Here is a 17,883-nt window from a genome sequence, read left to right on the forward strand (position 1 = left end):
CTCCTTTGGACAAGATCATGCTAGTCCTGTCAGCACTTGCTGTGGGAAAAACCTTTCTTCCTTCACTTCTTCGGACAGAAAGCTGCTGAGAAGGGCCCAGCAGCGCCTCTCTTCGAAGGAGGCTGAAGGCTTCCAGGGGAGATGTAAGGGTGTAAGGGAAAGGGAACAGCCATCTCCCGCCCAAGTACCGCATAAGGGGCCGAGCTCTCACCAGATCCTGGCAGGATGGTGCTGACAGAAGACAGCATTGCTACTTGAAGCATGAAAGCTGAGCTCCTCACAATGAGATTACTTGTCAGAAATTCTGCTGCAAAAACTCCCTGAATTCTCCACATAGCTCTAGCTGTCCCGCAGCTTTTGCCCCAAAGAACTGAATTTGGCCCATCAGTATCGGCTGGAAGCTGAGCTTTCTAGTGACTCCACAATCCAACCCTTGTCAGTCACGCTACTTTGGTCAGTGCATGGGGTTCTTTGTGATAAACCTCACTGGAATTTGGAAACTGTTCAGCAAATTTGACCTCCACTTTGTCTTATAAATATCACAGTGTCACACATGTCTTATCATTCAAAAACTGGAAGGAGGAGATGGAATTATTGTGCAGTCAGCTCTGATTTTCCAAAACAGTATCTTTGACTCAAAGGAAAAGTTTTTTTCTTCTCAGAAAGAAAAAAGACTGCCCTCTTTTTGCCTGGGGGAAGGGGGCTCTTCTGAAACTTTTGCTGATCACTCCTTTGCATGTACTAGTCACCCCCAAAGGAGCCTAAAGCATTTCCATGCTTTATAGGTAGAGCACAATTGCAGCCACCTCCTGCAAGAAAGATGAGAATCAACCAATTTCTCTGTTCTTACCACAGGAAAGGGAATGCAGGCATTAGCAAAACCTTGGCCAAGAACAGCCCTTACCAAAGTTAAGAGCTTGTAATTTCCCTCTAAAATAGATAGAAAAGATCAATGGAGCTATCCAGAAAATCTGGGGAGGAGGAAGGGCAAAAGGAGAAAATATATTTAGATGCAGATTGGCATCTTTTAAGAACTCTACTTCTTGCTAACATGAATACAGTCAGGTCCTTTCTTTCCTAAAAGCCTACATGCTCTTGCTGTGCCTCTTGTCCCCAGCCCCAATTTTGATGCTGGGGCAGGGGCTGTGATGTCCAAAGCAGTGGAAGATCACACGGAGACAGCGCTGCCTTGTGGGCCGGCAGTCCAGTCTGCTGCCGAATTGCTGTGTGACCTAGACTCATTGCTTAAAGCTTTCCCAGCTGTGAAGGCTACTCTGCAAAACTTTTATGAGAATTGGTACATTTTTGTAGAATTCCTTGCTAACACAGATCATAATATCTGTGGCAGAGCCAGATTTTCAAACCAAAAAATCGATGCTTGTTGTGTTGCTTGTAATCTCTTAAGCGAGGCCATTCAAAGAGTGCAGAAATTCTTCCTTTTTTTTTCCCACTAATTTCAGCACCGAGTGCCCTGAACCACTCCAAATCCAGCTCAGGTACAGCAGCCCAATATGCTCAAAGTGCTTGGGCTTCCACCTCCCTTTTTCAATGCAAATTCCAGGCAGCCTGGGTGCCACCAAAAGGCAGCATAATGTCAATCTCTGGACCACTCAGGAAATTTGCATTAGTTTATATTCCTCCAGAAATAAAAAGGAGGTACTCATCATTTCCATGGGGAAACTTTCTTCTTTTCCTGACAGTATTTCTGATAGTGAAACGAGAAAAGTAGTTTGAAATAGGCCAGGTTCCCTCTGCTTCCCCAAAGTATCCCTTCAGGTATCAGCCAGCCCTGAGATACTGTATAACCAGTAGTGTCATGTCATAGTCTTGAAGACTCATCTTACAATCAACATTTAGAATCAAGTAACGAATGAATCTAATGATAACAAGACTATTGTGTTTACCTTCCAGTGTGAGGTAAACTTTCGCACTCAAGATTCAGCTGTGAAGTAGATGCTGCAATTGCAAACAACCCAAAAAAGTGCTTCATATGCAGAAGAGTCCTTGTGCAAGAGGTGGAAGACTTCAGGTTAAACTGTGAGAACCTCTTGCACTGCTTGGGGCCTGGAGCATAGCTAGCTTTTCCCTTCTTCCTTCCCCTACAGTGCATGCCAATCATTTCAGTTTACATGAAACAGCTTTTATAAAAAAATAGCAAGCCAAACCAAACCAAAGTGTCCATTGTTTTTTTTCTAGCCTGCTGCTTAAAAAAAAGCTTTTGCAGTATGCTTTAGTCCAGTGAATCAAAGGCATTACTCCCTCACTCAGCATTCCTATTTGCATTTCTCAAAAGAAAAATTGGCTGAGAAGCGGTATGGACAAGCGCTGAAGATTGCACTGGAAACAACTGGGGCTCAGTGGCTCGCGTGCAGGGAAGTGCCGCATTAACTTTGGGGTTGTAGGCTTGACAATTGTGTAAATGGTTATTGTTATTTGGTCAGGGGCATTGGAGCCTGTGTAAAGGTGCCACCCCATAGGGGACTGCAATCGGAAATGATCAAGTGGAGCAAAGCAGGGCTGGCATATGCAGCAATGGTAAGTGTCCTTTACATTGCTGATGTATGCAAAGTTAGGGAACTGGTGTGAATTAGGTATCTGTACCGTACAGAAACGTAAGCAAGTATATGCGTGTAGCTTTGAAACACCAACTATGGCCCTCTGGAATGGCATAGGATTTTTAGACACTGAAGCCCAAAGAGTATGATTTGTACTAAGTTTGAAAGAAATTTGGAGATCAGATCAGAGAAACAGGAAACAAGGTGAGATGCTTAGTGGAGGAGTAAGGACCCTGTACAAAAGGATGTGAGTAAAGATATTCCCAATGCAGGTATTAAGCAGCAAGTTGTACATAGCACAGAGCTCGCAGAAAGGCCAATCTCAGCCCCTCACGCTCCTTCCTCTACCTGACTCCACTTTTGCAGACATGCTCAGCAAAAAGCCAACGCCTGATAATGGCAGGTGTACTCAGCAACAGGCAAAGCATTCTTCCACTTGGGCATGGAAGTAGAGATGGGTCCATGTTAAACCAATTAGTAACCTTGGAAGTCATAGCTATGGAGCTTGCCACCATCATAGCTGGAGCCAACTGAGGTCAGTCAAATAGGAATGAAATTATTTCTTTCTTTTGGGTCCCTTCAGCAAAGGCCGCTGCGGGTACAACTAAGTAATATTTCATATTTATTAAAGAAGCAAGGCTGCTTATGGTATTATTTCAAACTTCTTGAAATGTGCCAACATCAGCTTTGTTTAAAGGTTTTCTTTACTTCTTGATCTTATCTTTGTGCCCTCTGCATCTCCTCCCAAAAAAGTGCTAAAATCTAGGAAGCCTCCAGACTGACTCATTTTTTCTCAGAGAAAGGGTTTTGCCTGCTCCTGGTGCATTCCCTTGTTCCCATACCTCATGGGTCTCAGCATTTGAATGACGAGCTTGTACTCTGCAAAAATGCGTTCCAGGCTTTCAAAGAATGTATCTGTTTATACTACCTCCTTATGGTCCAACATCCTGTTTTGGGAAAAATATCCTCTACAATGAGAAAGGGGGCAAAGGGAATAAATGATTCTTCACTGAAGAGGTGAATGTCTTCCTTCTCTCCTTAACTTCTTTTCTACTTAAGAGATAGACTTTTTTTTCGCAATAACTGCCCACAGAAAACTTTCAATAATCTCAGCACACAAAGGAGCCTCTTTGCCCCTCCTCTCCATGCAGGGACATGCAGTGCCCTCTGCCTCCTGAGCCACGACCCTGAAGACCTACTGCCCAGTCAGAAGAGCTGTGTATGTAAAGTTTCTCCACTTTAAAATGGCTCTTTCTCTAAGAAAATATTGTGTGCATAGTTTTGCTTTTTACTTAGGGCTGTAGTCATGTCAAGAAAAAGGCTGCTTGCTGGCCACAGGACAGGTATGGCACAACCAGCAGTGTGGAGTTAGACTCACCACAAAACTGTGGTGAACTGTGTCCTGAGGAGTGTGTTGGCCAAAATCCACGAGGTTTCTGTCCTGGGTGTGCACTAGAGGGAGCCGCAGCCGCAACAATAATCTCGGCTTGGCGGTGGGTACCTGCTGAAGGTCTTGACTTGCTCCAGCTGGGCTTTGATTAGCACTGTGCCACCATGGGCACATAGGGGACCACGGATGGTGTGGTCCCCAGAGCAGACTGGGAAAACAGTGTGGAAGCATGAGGGAAATCCAGTTTCCAGTTTGTCCTTCCCCCTTGTGCACCCATCCGGGCACGCGGGGCAATCCAGGTTGCCGACATAGTGCAGAATAATCTGTGGAACGTGCTGCCTGTGGAAAATCAGCAGTTAACACAGTCGAGTAACACAGAGATTGGGTTTCCGGTTACAAAGCAACCCCTGATGCTTCCTATTGATGTTCACTCCAGGCTAGTCTTGGAGACCAGCTTGAGTAGTGCATCAGCTGGTTTTGTTTGATGCCTGCAGCACTCCCAGCTTTCTTTGCTCGCTGCATTTTGCATCTGCCAGGCCAGTTGTTCCGTGTAAGAGCACAGCTGCTGCTAGCACTGGAGGGCTGAGGTGGGAGGGAGGCAAGAGCCTGGGTAGAGCTAGGGGTGCAAAATGATGCTGAAAGACAGAGAGCATTCAGGCACTGAGAAAGACAAGAGACTAGAGCTACGAGATGATGTGAAATGTTGCAAGCTGTTAGGAAAGGAAAAACAGGGAGTGGCCACATCTCTGGGGATTGTAGTAAGGACGGGCTTGCTGGAAGAGAGGAAGAGAAAGGAAGTGTCTTGCTGTGCACTGAACCGATAATATGCAGCTTACTTTCAAAAGCTAACCAAAGAAATTATGTGAAAAGTCCCTTCCACAGTGAAGCTGTAACAATCTTTGATGAACAAATGTAAAACTTTGCAAAACTGTATTTAAGTTGACTTTTGGTGATGGGAAGAACAAATGAAACCTCTTTCTTCTGGAGACCTCAAAGCCTGGGAAAGATTAGTGGCCTCAACCCTCTTGCTCTCTTGAGAGATCATTCAGTATTATAAGCCTAGTTTTGCAGGGCATGTTCTGAAGCACATGACTTACACAGGATCCTGCATCAAGAACAAGAACCTGGGGCTCTTCCTAGCACTTCACTTTAAACAGGAGCCTTCCTCCCAGCCTTTGCCACTTCCCGTCGCCTCTCCTCCAGCAGCACTGTACGAAGCATTGGCAATTATCATTCGGGGACTCACCCATGGTCCCTTCTTAGCTATTTTGGTCAGCACAGAACAGGGACCCTGGAACATGGGCATAGGGAGATTAGGTGGTTTAAATCTTATGCCTTGGGCCCCTCTCCAAGGAAAAGCTGTTGCTAACTTACAGCTGTCTCGTGCTCTCTGTGGAATGAGAGGGAAGTCCATTCAGTCTGGTGAAAATAAACCCACCATCATAGCTGGCATTCTCGTTGGTAGTCTCAGTGCAGAGGCCAAGGATTTGAGGGCTATGACACATGAGGCATCTCGCTCCTAAAGAGCTTGAGCTAGGTTGAAACATGTCATCAGAAAAGCACGAGGAGCCTTGTGCTCCTGCTGTCAATACAGTACTTGCCCTCTTCACACAGACAAGCTTTCCTTTTCTGTCTTGCCAATCTGGCACCCAACATAGGGACCATTTACTGTTCACTCACTTTTTAAAGGTGAAGACCACCCAATATCCTCTCATTAAGCTCAAGGACTCAATTATCATTCCAGCAGTTACTGTTTTTTCATCACCATTTGCCCTTTTCTCCTCTTGAAGAAAATGTTGTGGTTTATGTCCTGCTTTCTACCTGGCGGGTGCCCCATGATCTCCTTTGCCTGTTTATCCTTCCCCGCTCTTTCCGGACATGAAGCTGAGTGCCAAAAGAGTATCTGGATACAGTGACATATAGCTGGGCAGGCTGTCAAATGGATGAGCTGAGAGCACTGAGGGAGAAATGGGCACTTTTCTTCTGCTAACGGTCAGGTGAGGCAGCACTGGGAGACTCTGCAGGCACCACTGTGCTGCACTGCCTGCCCAGGAGAGCAACAACCGTGATTTTTGACCACCAAGTGATGGCTAAAAGTGACTTGCGAAACTCTTCCTGAGTTTGCCAGCTGTCACCATCAGCTATTTGATCATCATCTAGCAGCTGGACTTCCATGAAGAAAAGCTTTATGTGCTTCTGTTTTGTGAAACATTGTTGACCGGAGGTGCCATAGAAATAGTGCACAAGTATTTTATTTGTCACTCTTCACATCACTTCTTAAATTGAAGTTACTATGAGAAAATTCAAAGGGGGATATTAGGTAGAGGAATTATGTCTTGTCAGAGAACTATTCCTTTCACTAGCTGGCCGCAGGTGCAGCCCTAAAAACGAGCAGTTGGCAGTAACTCTCTGAGGAGCCGTGCAGCAACGTAGCCATCGCTCCTTCCTTCTCCGACTTCCCTTTCTGTTTAAGACAAAGAGCAAGTCTTTGTTAGTGCAAGTGGCCATCACAGGCAAGAAGTGTTGACTATACTAAGGGTATTTATCGTATGATATGAGACAGCCAAAGCCTTCTCCACAGAGGCTTGGAGTTTTTTTCATTATTGTTTTATCAACAGGTCTGAGAGTTTATACAGGATCCTCACAGGGGAGGCTGAAATCTCTTTTGAAGTTGGTTTCATAATCTTCCCTCCTGAACTCATTTCATTATGGCAAACAGCAGGAAGTAAATAGGCCAGAGCAATTCTGTGAGACAGGAAAGTACAGAGAGTGAGGAGGACAGAAGTGATAGCTGGATGCACCATCAGCACAAACTGAAACACAAAGAAACACAAAGAAAAACCTTCCTGAATCTTCATCAAAACTGATTTGCCGTTTACAGTCACACTGTAACTAGCTCGTGTTTCACAAGCTTTACCTCACCGAGCCTAATCCAACTGCTTCTGGCTCTGTGGGGAAAACTCAAGAGGTGAGTCACCCTGGATAGGACCTGTGGTCTTTTTAAGTGAAAGAGTGACTGGGGGACGGGGGGGGACGGGGGGGGGGGGGGGGGGGAGGGGGAGGGAGGGGATGGAGAGTAAAAAGAATCTGTCTTAAGTCTCCAAGCTTTCCCAGGCAGTTCTGGGTGGCCTAGTTTGATCTCCTCCCCCTGCCTTCACTGACACAGATATTTCCTTGCTACAACTTCCATACACTCACTGTGAGTCCTCCCAAGAGCTGAACGTGGTATATTCTCGCTGTCCAATTAAAAAAAAAAAAAAAAAAGAAAGAAAGAAAAAGAAAAAAGTTGGAAAACTAACCAAACGGTGCTACGTGGACAGCTCTTCAGGTTCTGCAGCACCCAGCTTCTGCACACCTTCATCTGAAGAATATGGAAATGGTTGTAAATGATACGTTGCCAAGAGAAGGGGAGGCCTGCAGCTGTTTTGAGTCCTTGGGCGAGGAAGTTAAAAGAATAAAAGAATTAGAGGCAGTTCTTTCGCATAGCTGATTAGTGCAATGGAATGTCAGATTCGGCAAAGAAAGTTTGCTTATCAAGCTGCAGATTTATTAAATGTGTTCCAGACTTACACAGCTTCATTCAAGTTTAACAGAGCTGTAATACTTAATATGCCCTTTAGCAATTTAATACTCTCTTGTACAAATCATTGGAAAATTTAAAATAGAAAAATATGTCCAGGCTTAACTGTAAGAAGAAGGGGAACTCTGTGCAAAAACAGAATAAAAGAATGTATGGATAAAGCTGAATATTACAGACTATCTTACCACACGCATTATTCTGCTATTATTAATACATGCGCTCTCATCTACAGACTAAGGAGGAACTAACAATAATAAGTTACAGAACAACAATTTTCAGCAGCAGAGCTAGAGACTGACTTCATATTATGCCCACAAATTACTCCTCAAGAACCATGTTTTATACATTTTTCATCTTCAGAGAGTACAGATGTGCTTTTCTTCTTTAAGGGAGTGCGAATCAGTTGTCAGTCCCGCTTGTAAGAGAAAGGAAATATTGCTGTCAAACATCAGACAATTGCTTTCACAATAAAAAGGGGTGTAAACATGGAATAGGTACATCACTACGCATTAAAGACACTATTTGTTGGAGACAAGAGTGAACAAGCTTGTAAAATGTCGCCATGCTGCATAATTACATGTGAATATAAACATCTCTGGAGAAACATATTTGTGCATGGTATTTTCAGTCTCATGCGCTGTGTAAGGAAGTTCTTTTGAGGCTCTGTGTGCCCCAGATGTGCAGAGATCCGTCGGTTTAGACAAGATAGTGTTATTGAACATTATGCATGTGTGTGAGAAAGAAGAAGGACTTTATTTTGCAATAGTCACTTAGACTGTTTGACTTTTTTTATGGAGAAAATGTTCTTAAAGCACCCTTTCCAACTAATTAACTTCACTCTGAAAACATACTTCTGAATCTGTAAGTGCCTTGCAGGGCCTTGGAGCAAAAGGGGCAACAGTGTTTGTCTGCTGCATCCTACAGCAAGACAATCCCTGGACAGAATCAGAGTGTATGAAAGGCAACTATGCCCCAGCTTTCAAATGCAATGACAGATATCATAAGTGCTTACAGTTATATATGTGACAAAGGTGCATCCATCCGAGATGCAAATAATACTAAACTACTGCATAATGGTCACTTCTAATGACACTGACTAATTCTGTCAATCAACATGTTGCTACTGAGCCACCCTGACTGCCAGTAGCCAGCATGAATCAATGAATATGCATAGATCAGAGGCCTTAGGGTAGCTGGGAAGAACCATCGCTCCCATGGGACAAATTTATTGTGAAAATAAAAAGCAGAGATATCAAGGATTTGCCAAAATTCATGAACTGAATTAAGCAACAGCTGAGTCTGGATTCCCCCATCTCCTGCCCCAGCCAGGCCCAGAGCCATTTTAGCAATTATCATTGCCTTCCACTGGCAACCTCAGACTAACTCTTTCCATACTCTTTAAGGGCTGCAGGACTGGAAGGGACCTCCTGAATCACTGATCCCAGTCCCTTCTAATGGGAGGCAACCACATCATGTGATCCTAGTCAGAAATGCCTCAAAGTGAGCAGGGTGGTGGTATGTGTATATGATGATTTCATCCTTCCAAATACCAGAGGCAACACCCAGGAGTTTGTGGTAGTGGTTGTCTCTTGCTCAGATATTATAGGCGAGACTACAGTTGCCTGTTAATGAAAGGAAAATGTTCTGAATGGTGTTTTACTTGCCTTAATTTTCCCAATGTGGCTATGGAAACATGAGTGAGATGGGATCAGGATAGAGCAGCTGCTCATCTCTACCACCATGCAAAGCTGCAGTGGCATGAAGTACTAGAAAGCAGCTCCTCAGCATCTGAGAGACTGAGAGTTGACCAGACCTCAGAGAGCCTTATTAAAGCAGAGGCTGGTACAATCAGAACGATTTGGTGTACAGCAATGGGACCTAATCTAAGCATGAACATGCTAGCACAGTTTGTCTTTGAATGACAAATATTTTATGGCCCTTGAAACACACAGAATTTACTTTCCTGAGCAGTGGGAGAAGGGCATTAATTTGGTCTTTTCCGAAGCTACAAGGGAGTGGTGTTGAAGCAGTGGGATAAGGTCCTTTGTTGTCCTTGCTTGTGACAGCAAGACAGAGAAAGAGAGAGAGGTGGGAGCAGCATCACTTGGAGTTTTTGTGGGAGGGAGAAGCAGCTAAAACAAGAGGGGATAGGGTATCCTATCACACTCCCTGACTACAGGGGCTGAGCCCACTGAGAGGTGGGGCCTGAGCCACCTGGATGAAGCTCTAAGAACTCTTAGATTTAGTCGATATATGAGGGAGTCTGATTATGGACTATAAATGCAAGGAGAAAGGGGTGGAAAAGACTCAATGAAAGCTTGCAGCAGCTCCTTGCTAGAAAGAAAGTAAAGACTTCTAGCAAGGGCCAGGGTCACCTGGGCATGGCGAGGCCCAACAGCACATTCCATCACGCCATGGAAGAAACAAGCAGCACACACATGACTCAGGAGTATGGGCCTTTCTGCAGAATCAGCCCTCTTGTGCTCGAGTCTCCAAAGAAGCTGTTAAAATACAGTGGCAAGCTATGCTGTGTTTGTATGTAAGAACAAAGGCCCATTAAATATGAAATGGTGTTTTAATTTGCTTTGAAATACAGGGAGAAAAATGAGTTTTGTGTCACCACTGAATTGTGACAAACTACCATGAAAGCCACTTAGGAGGAACTGACAGGGTTTCCATACTGATATCCAAGAATTACACAGAATTATGTGTTGAAACAAAATGAGGATAGCAAACAAAAGAGATTCTGTTGTCAGAAGCAGGAAATGGGAATCACACATCTCAGATGTACTGAGGTAGATGATCTGGATAGCTCAGATTTTTTTTAGTCTCATTTTCAATAAAATCTAATAAAACAACTCAGGAAGAAGAGGGGCAGATTACTTGCATGCACTGTGTGGATCTCATTCATGTGGCATTAATAAGCTCCTAGTACCATCATAATTTAAGTACAGGATATTTCACTTGCATTTAAATGTTTAAATGAGAATAAGGTTTGTCACTTTATTGCCTAACAAAACTGAAGAAAGTAATACAAAAAGGATTATCTCTCACAATTATATCTATGTTAGTCTTAAACTCTCACTCAATTTTGCAAGATGATTAAGTGTCAAAAGATTCTCCTACCTAGAGTTTAGACTGAGCTGTTAGGAAAGCAGGAGAACAGATAAAATGTGGAGCAGAAAAGCAACCAAAAGTTCTAGTATGACCTAAAATGGCAGCTGAGGCATGGTCTGACATCTGTCTTGCATGCAAACACACTGTGTTGGTGTTGTTACATTTCTAAGACAGGATCTTGCATGAGCATCTGCTAGCCCAGCTTGTGTTTGGATCACATCTGAATCTAGTCTGCTTTGCTGTGTCTCTACAAAAAAAGAGGCATCCAAATCTTGCCAATCCTGAAGTAAGTTTTAAATATGAAGATTTAGGTCCCAGAGTACAACTGGCCATATAGCATGATGGTTAGTGCCACATGTACTCCTTGCACAGTGAGCATAGGTTGCTGAAAATGATGATTGACATTATGGGGTCTTTGTATCACTTTCAGTAGACAATACCTTGTTATTTTTTTCCCTAATCTGGGATTGTGAGAAAGAGAAATGTTGAAACTGTGGAAAATAAGTGCTTTCCAGCTACTTTCCAAAACACAAACTGGCTGTGGGCTAGGAAGAAGATCTGATGTTGACCCTTTCAGGAAAATAACTGTGGAACAGCACAAGGTCAAGGTCAAGTGGCTGGTCATCCACAGCAAGGGAGGAATAAGCAAGCCACCCAAAGACATTCTGCACATTCCCAAGACGTTAAAGCTGGCTTTCATTGTGAGGAGCTGTAGTGGCCAGGGACTTGCATCATGGTCCATGCATCAGAGTGTGTCCACCACTAGCCAAGATGTTATGAAGTTTTCTCTCTTTTCATATGGCATTGGCATATCTGTAGAAGTTAAGATAGGAAAGAACCTTTCAAGCTACAAAAAATTCACAGAAGATTTATCCTTTTCTTCTGGAGATTCTTCTGGTTGTTTCTGCATGTCATTGAGATTTCTTGGCAAAGCTCAGCTTTGAGGAAGGATAACAGCAAATAGGGACTGTGTTGCATCAGTATTGTGTGAAGATATGTTAAAAATAGACATAAATAGGAATGGCAGGTGTTGGTAGCATCAGTCTTCAAGTCAACCACATGTAGTTTCCATAAAATCCTCTTCATGAAAATCAGTGCTAATAAAGTATGATGGCTTTGGCACCTACTCTGGAAACAAAGAGCTTCTCTGTGCAAGACCTAAAGGAAAGGGATCTACTCAGCTGCAAGTGAAGCAGCATGCTTGCAGCTCCCATTACTCTCTTCCTGTGCCCTCAGCCTACTATTATCCCTAACACAGAAGCAGTAGTAGAGTAACATTGGCTCTTACCTGAGCTCTTCTCCAGCTGTGGCTACTTCTACAGAGCATTTCTAGAACCAAAAAGATAAAATTCTCATCTTGCTGAAGTGATCGCATAGCCCCTTCTTCAGAAAAGGTAGGATATTTGCCTATTTAGAAGGCAGACATAAAGTCCTTACGTGCACAAAGCTGCACATTCAGGCCCTCTAAGAACCAGGAACCTCCCTTGATTGTATTTGCTTTCTGATCTGATGACAAAAGATATGATGTGGGCACAGGGCTCCCAGCCACCAACACAGGGTTGGATATAGGCTTTAAGGTGGAATTAAAGAGAAAAATTTTCCCATCAAAAGTAATTAGGTATGTGCCCAGATGGGTTGATGGTGGCTGGCAGTGGAGTAACTGTGTAATATCTATGGCAAGGCAGACCTAACAGCCTCAGAATGTGCTGTGGTGAAGGGCCAACTTTTCTCAGTGGTTTATATTACTATGCAGACAAATTGGAGGTACTTCTGCAGCTACTTTGTCAGAGCTTATTGCAGGCTGACAAATGCAGATGCTTCTCTCAGGTTTCAAGTTCACAAGCATGTCCGTCTTAGAAGAGCTGTGGGTTTAGGGCACTGATTTTGTCCTAAAGGTTCTCCCTCCTCCTCCTGTCTCCATAGGGCTAATGGTTGGACAAGATGGGCTTTCAGCAGGTTGCAGGTGCTTCACAGCTGCTGAAAGCATACTTGGACACTGCTCTTTAGCTGTCTCCCCGCATGCAGTTACCTCTAGGAGGTAACATGGTTTTGCATCACACTAACCTAGAGCAGGCAGACTGTCGGGGAGCAGCTCCCACCAGTTCCCAGAGCAGACAGGCTCCTGTCGTCAAGAGAAGATTTCATCTGAGGGAGCTGCAGAGTTTCATTTCCTTTCATCTCTTTCTGACTTTAGCAGTTTATTTCCTCTGTTCCCTTCTACATACATAGCTTGTAAAAATGGGGGAAGGAGAGTGAGAAGGGTCTTAAAATAGCCTGGCTGCCTGGGAAACTCAGGCTAGGTGATGGCACCGTGGTAAGGCCAGCCAAAGTAAAAATGAATTATGGGAGTCTAGCCTCCAGGGTATTAGAACGAGAAGACTTTCTAAGTCTTTTCCAGGGAATTCTTCACTATAGTAAGGAAAATACTGAGATTATATCTACAAGAAAACACCGTTAGTCCAAACATATCCTCAGTGTCACAATACAGATGTGTAAAAAAGTTCCTGCATCCAAATCAGAGAATCACTAAGCCTACGCACTTTGAGAATCCTATTAGAGATATCAGACGGTGACTGTCAGTCCTAATGAATTATGTTATTTATTAGTGTATTTGAAATGTGAGATGTTGGGATAATGATTGAAGGATTACTCAAGAGCACAGGATGCATCCTCTCTGAAGAGATTTCTCCCCCCCCCCCCTTTCTGGTCTTTCACTGGTAAAATAGATGATAAGCATCTTCTGGAATGGGACTTTTGTGTGTATTGCCAAAATTCAATTTGTTGCTCTAAGGCAATCAAAGCTGTTGAATGATGAAAACCAAAGTGCCAGTGTCAGCTAGGCAAAGCTAGATAATATTCTGCAGCCTAGATGAAATTGCCCTACCTGCATTCCTTCTAGGTGTAGTTCAGTTAAATGTTTCAAATATGCATTGAGCAAACAACGTGGGGGTTGGAGGTCACCACTGGGTATAACATAACTGCTCTGATCCTAGTTTGCAGAACAAGCTCTTTGACTGGAGAAAACGAGATATAAGCCAGCACTTTTTCCTGAGCCATTAGAGAAAGAGGATAACTCAAGATCTTGAAGAGTCTCCCTTCTGTTACAATACATACATTTCTATTAGGTTTTTCTGTAGACAGGTCTCAGCAGCATGCCTACCAGATGAACTGCCAAGCATAGAATATCAAGAATTTACAGCAGCATAGAAATCTTCAGCTATTGTACTGTGTGTGTCACAGCTACAATGATATCATTACTTTAGCATGGAAATAGTGAAGAACAGGATAACAGGACATTGGCCACAGTAAGTCTTTTGAGGGAGTTTTTAACATTCTGAGACCAAGCATACTGAAGCAATGTTTTTGTTCAATCATCTAATGTTTCATACGAATGCTAATGCTTGCTTATAAGCAGCGTGTGCATGCATGCATGTGTGTGTGTGTGTGTGTATTCATGTTTCAAGACTGCTTTGAGTTAGACAGCATACCCAGTCTGGACAGGAAATGCTGTACATCCAGGAAAATTAATCCTCTCCATTCAGGTGCTGTACACGAAGTATGTTTCCCTGACAGCTCAGCAAAAAGATTCTAGCTGGCACTGACATAGTCATCACTAGGTGCAAATGCAAAGGCAATAGAAGGTCTGCTGGCATCAGGATCCACCTCAGCCTCATGAGTGGAGTACAGGCAGATATGGCAAGTCAGACCATGACACACATTTTTTAAAAGCCATTCACATCTGCTTGTGACAAAATGCTGCTTGAGAGAGGTGGCAGGAAATTTGGAGAGAAAGAAAAAAATGTATTTTCATAGTCTGCTGTTGTAACTCAGAGGTGACAATAGTTGTAATAGGAGTTGAAAGCATCCTTTCTTTGGAAAGAGTTGGTTTCTGGGAGTCTTTTGATGGGACAGTCAGATCCACCATAAAACATCCAGATGGGCATGTTTGTTACTAGTACTTCTTCAAGGACCATGGGAGGAAGGCTGAGGAAGAAGATTGCTGATTACCAACCTTTTCTTGCTCTTCCCTGGAATATTTTTTTCTGTTGAAAATGAAATCATCTATCTTCTACTGCCAGAGCACTATAGCCAGTGAGTCTGGATAACTAGTGAGACAGGGACCAACACCTACAACTGAAAGAGGAAATACAATCCTGAAAAGGGAGCTAATGCTGCCAGGACACCTGCCCATTTGTGACCATCATTTTCACTAAACAGTCATTTGTTTTGGGGTGGATCAGAGAATCTTCTAGGGGGAGCAGAGGCCTTTCCTCAAGCAGAGGTCCTTGAACTGGCAAAACCAGCTGGAAATAGATCCAGTGGACTACTATGAGCATCAGCAGATTGGAATGACACCATTATATCCTTTAGTCACCACAAAAGCTTGGTTTCTGAGCACTTGCCTCAGTTTAAAAAGCAAGAGTCAATCATTTCAGGTGAGATGTATGGTAAATGATAACCATTAGATGACCACTAGTATGAGTTTCAGATGGCTGCAGACTGATTGGACACTATGATTTTGGTGGTGTCATCAGAGGTTACCACCTATCCTGCCTGCAGCATCCAGGGAAGGGGAGAAGGAGAGTGTCCTATATTATTTGACATGCACTGTGCAGTCCCCCTGCCAAACACATTCTTTTGTTGAGTGCCCCCCACCTTGTCTGTCAGACTGTTTGTTTTGATCCAAAGCCAAATGTTTTTGATCTTATCTGCAGTCATCAGTCTTCCCTGGCCAGGCCTGGGGCTCTGCTATTCCTTAACACAATAAGACTTGCATAAATCTGATTGGGACCCTAGGCCCAGCTCACTACTTGCCGACTACCCACCAAGTCAGGCACTTTCTTCTTTTTCCAGGATGCCATAAGAAAGCCCTAATAGCTGGATGAAATGGATACCTTTGGTTGGAGAAAAAAAATGACAACTTTTAGCCTGTGAACTTGACAACCCAAGCTGATGTGAAATACTATCAAAGCCATCCAGTCAGATTTAAGTAGTTCAGAGTTAGCAGGATGAAATCCTGCCTATCCCTCTGTGTGCTTCCGCTCCAAGTTTCCTTGTACTGCACATCAGCAAGGGGAGGGCTATGTTATTAGCTGACCAAGCAGACTGCAAGGAATAGGGAATTTGACCTGCAGGATGAAGAGGCTGGTTCCAGCTGCCTGGTCTGTAAATTAGTTTTGAATCTACAAAAGGCTTGATCAATGACACAGAAGTGACATGGAAAGGTGAAGCATGATTCAAAAGCAGAGGGGAGTACAAAGAGCACGTACATCTCCCCACAAACCTTGCCTGGCTTTTTGCCTTATCCTGTCACTGTGCTGACTGTACTCAGTGCTGACTCACTCTTCTTTCTAATGATTAAACCCTAACTGTGCTTGGGGGAGGAGATGGTGGCTCAAATCATAAAGAGAGATGTGAGGCTAAAGGTCAAGCATGTCAAACCAACATTTCAACATCCCATTCCTATTTCCACCCTTTTCCAGGACACACTAGTCTGTATACTCAGTTGGACTCTGTGTCCACTGGATATATCCAAAAATTTGTCTCGATATATCTAACCCGATTCTCATTTCTCAGTGTACAACACTAAAAGTTGTTAACTCTACTGCACCTCATTTATAGGCTCCTCCGTTCCCAGGGAGACAGATCAGTCCCATTAGGCTTAATTTGTTACAGAGCTTTGGAGTCAAGCTGGAGCTCCAGGTTCATACAGGAGGTCTGCAGGAAGGACCTCAGGTAGAAGTTAATATCCCAGCCCATGGCATAGTACTGTCCAGTTTGCCAGAGTCTTCCAGAACCATCATGGAGGGATGCAGCAAAGTTATGATAGGCAAACATGCTGCCAAATTAAAGATTTTTATTTCCTTCATTATGGGTCAGCCTCACAAAGATCACTGGAAGCAGGAGGGGAAAAACACAGACGCAGAAATTGAAGTATTTGTGATTTTGCGTTGAAGTAAGTTTGTAGCTTCACGCTTTATTTTTAAGGGTTGGCATTATATGCACTGAGTTGAGTACAAAGTATCTCTAGGTCTGAAGCTGCCCTGTGGAATTAGAGTCAGTGGATTTGGAACCAGCCAGCCTGCTATTCGGGGAGGTGGGAAAGTGGCCGTGTCTGAACTTCCTACCTGATCTTGCCAACTCTTCAATGACCTTTTTCTAGGAGTGAAAGCCTGGAGTCCAATCTGAGCACAGCCTGTACTTTAGAACGAAAAAAGTCAAGGCAGGTTCTGATTTTGGCAGCTTCAGGCCATCTCTTTCAGGGATGCAGGAGCCTCAGGCCTCATGGTAGTGAGACTGAGCCTGGAATGGGGTTGCTCCTTATTGAAACCAAATTTGGGCCATGTCAATAAATATGTAAGGAGATACATATGTTTGTTTGTCTTTAGTGGCATACGCTACAGCTGGAGAGCTACGGCCTAGGATGGTGTTTGAGCACCCTTTTCTCTTAATCTTTTAAAGCGCCAGGCATGCTGCTTGGCTACAGACCTCTTAACAGTGTTTGCTAGATCAGGTGTCAAACAGGAATGTTAAACTTTGAAAAAGGGCAGCGGTATGCCTCAGTAATTGCTCTTCTGTCCGAAAAACGGATGCCCCTCAGGACAGGTCAATGATTTATGGGTATTACCTCTCCTGCCTTCCCTGCCCTCCACGCTTCATCTCAAGGAATTAAATCAGTAATTTTTATTGCCGCATTTTATGGTAGTGTAATTATCCCAGAAGACCGGCAAATTTATCCCCCTAGAAAATTTATACTAATTCTCTTAGATGTTAGTGGAACGCAAAATATTTTTCTATTATTGCTATGTGAACATTTTTCTTATTCTCCAAGCCAGAATGTCTTGTATTGCTTCTATTCCTCATATTCCCTTTGCTTCTAAGCTTCTGCTCCTGATATTTTCATCAATAACTGGAAATTGCTGAAGTCTAGAAGCTTTCCTAAGACTGAGATCAGACCTGTGAGCCTTTCACCGCAGCAACAGTTGAAACATCTCAGAAGTGCTAGTAAATTCAGAAGCAACAGAGCAGAGTTTCGGTTGGAAGCCCCTCTCTGTCGCTACCCAAATGTCAGCAGCTGCTACAGCAAAGGGCATCTGCCCACCCCACAGATATTGATGCTTGAGTTTCACTTCTGGCTAGTCTAGAAAATCCATCATATTTTACCTGCTAACACTTCTGCCTCAGTGGCTTTACCTTTGCTGAGTTGTTAAGTTAGTAATTGCCCAGGAAAAGCTCCTGGA

The sequence above is a fragment of the Rhea pennata genome, chromosome 3 (genome assembly GCF_028389875.1).
Source record: "Rhea pennata isolate bPtePen1 chromosome 3, bPtePen1.pri, whole genome shotgun sequence".
Taxonomy (NCBI): domain Eukaryota; kingdom Metazoa; phylum Chordata; class Aves; order Rheiformes; family Rheidae; genus Rhea; species Rhea pennata.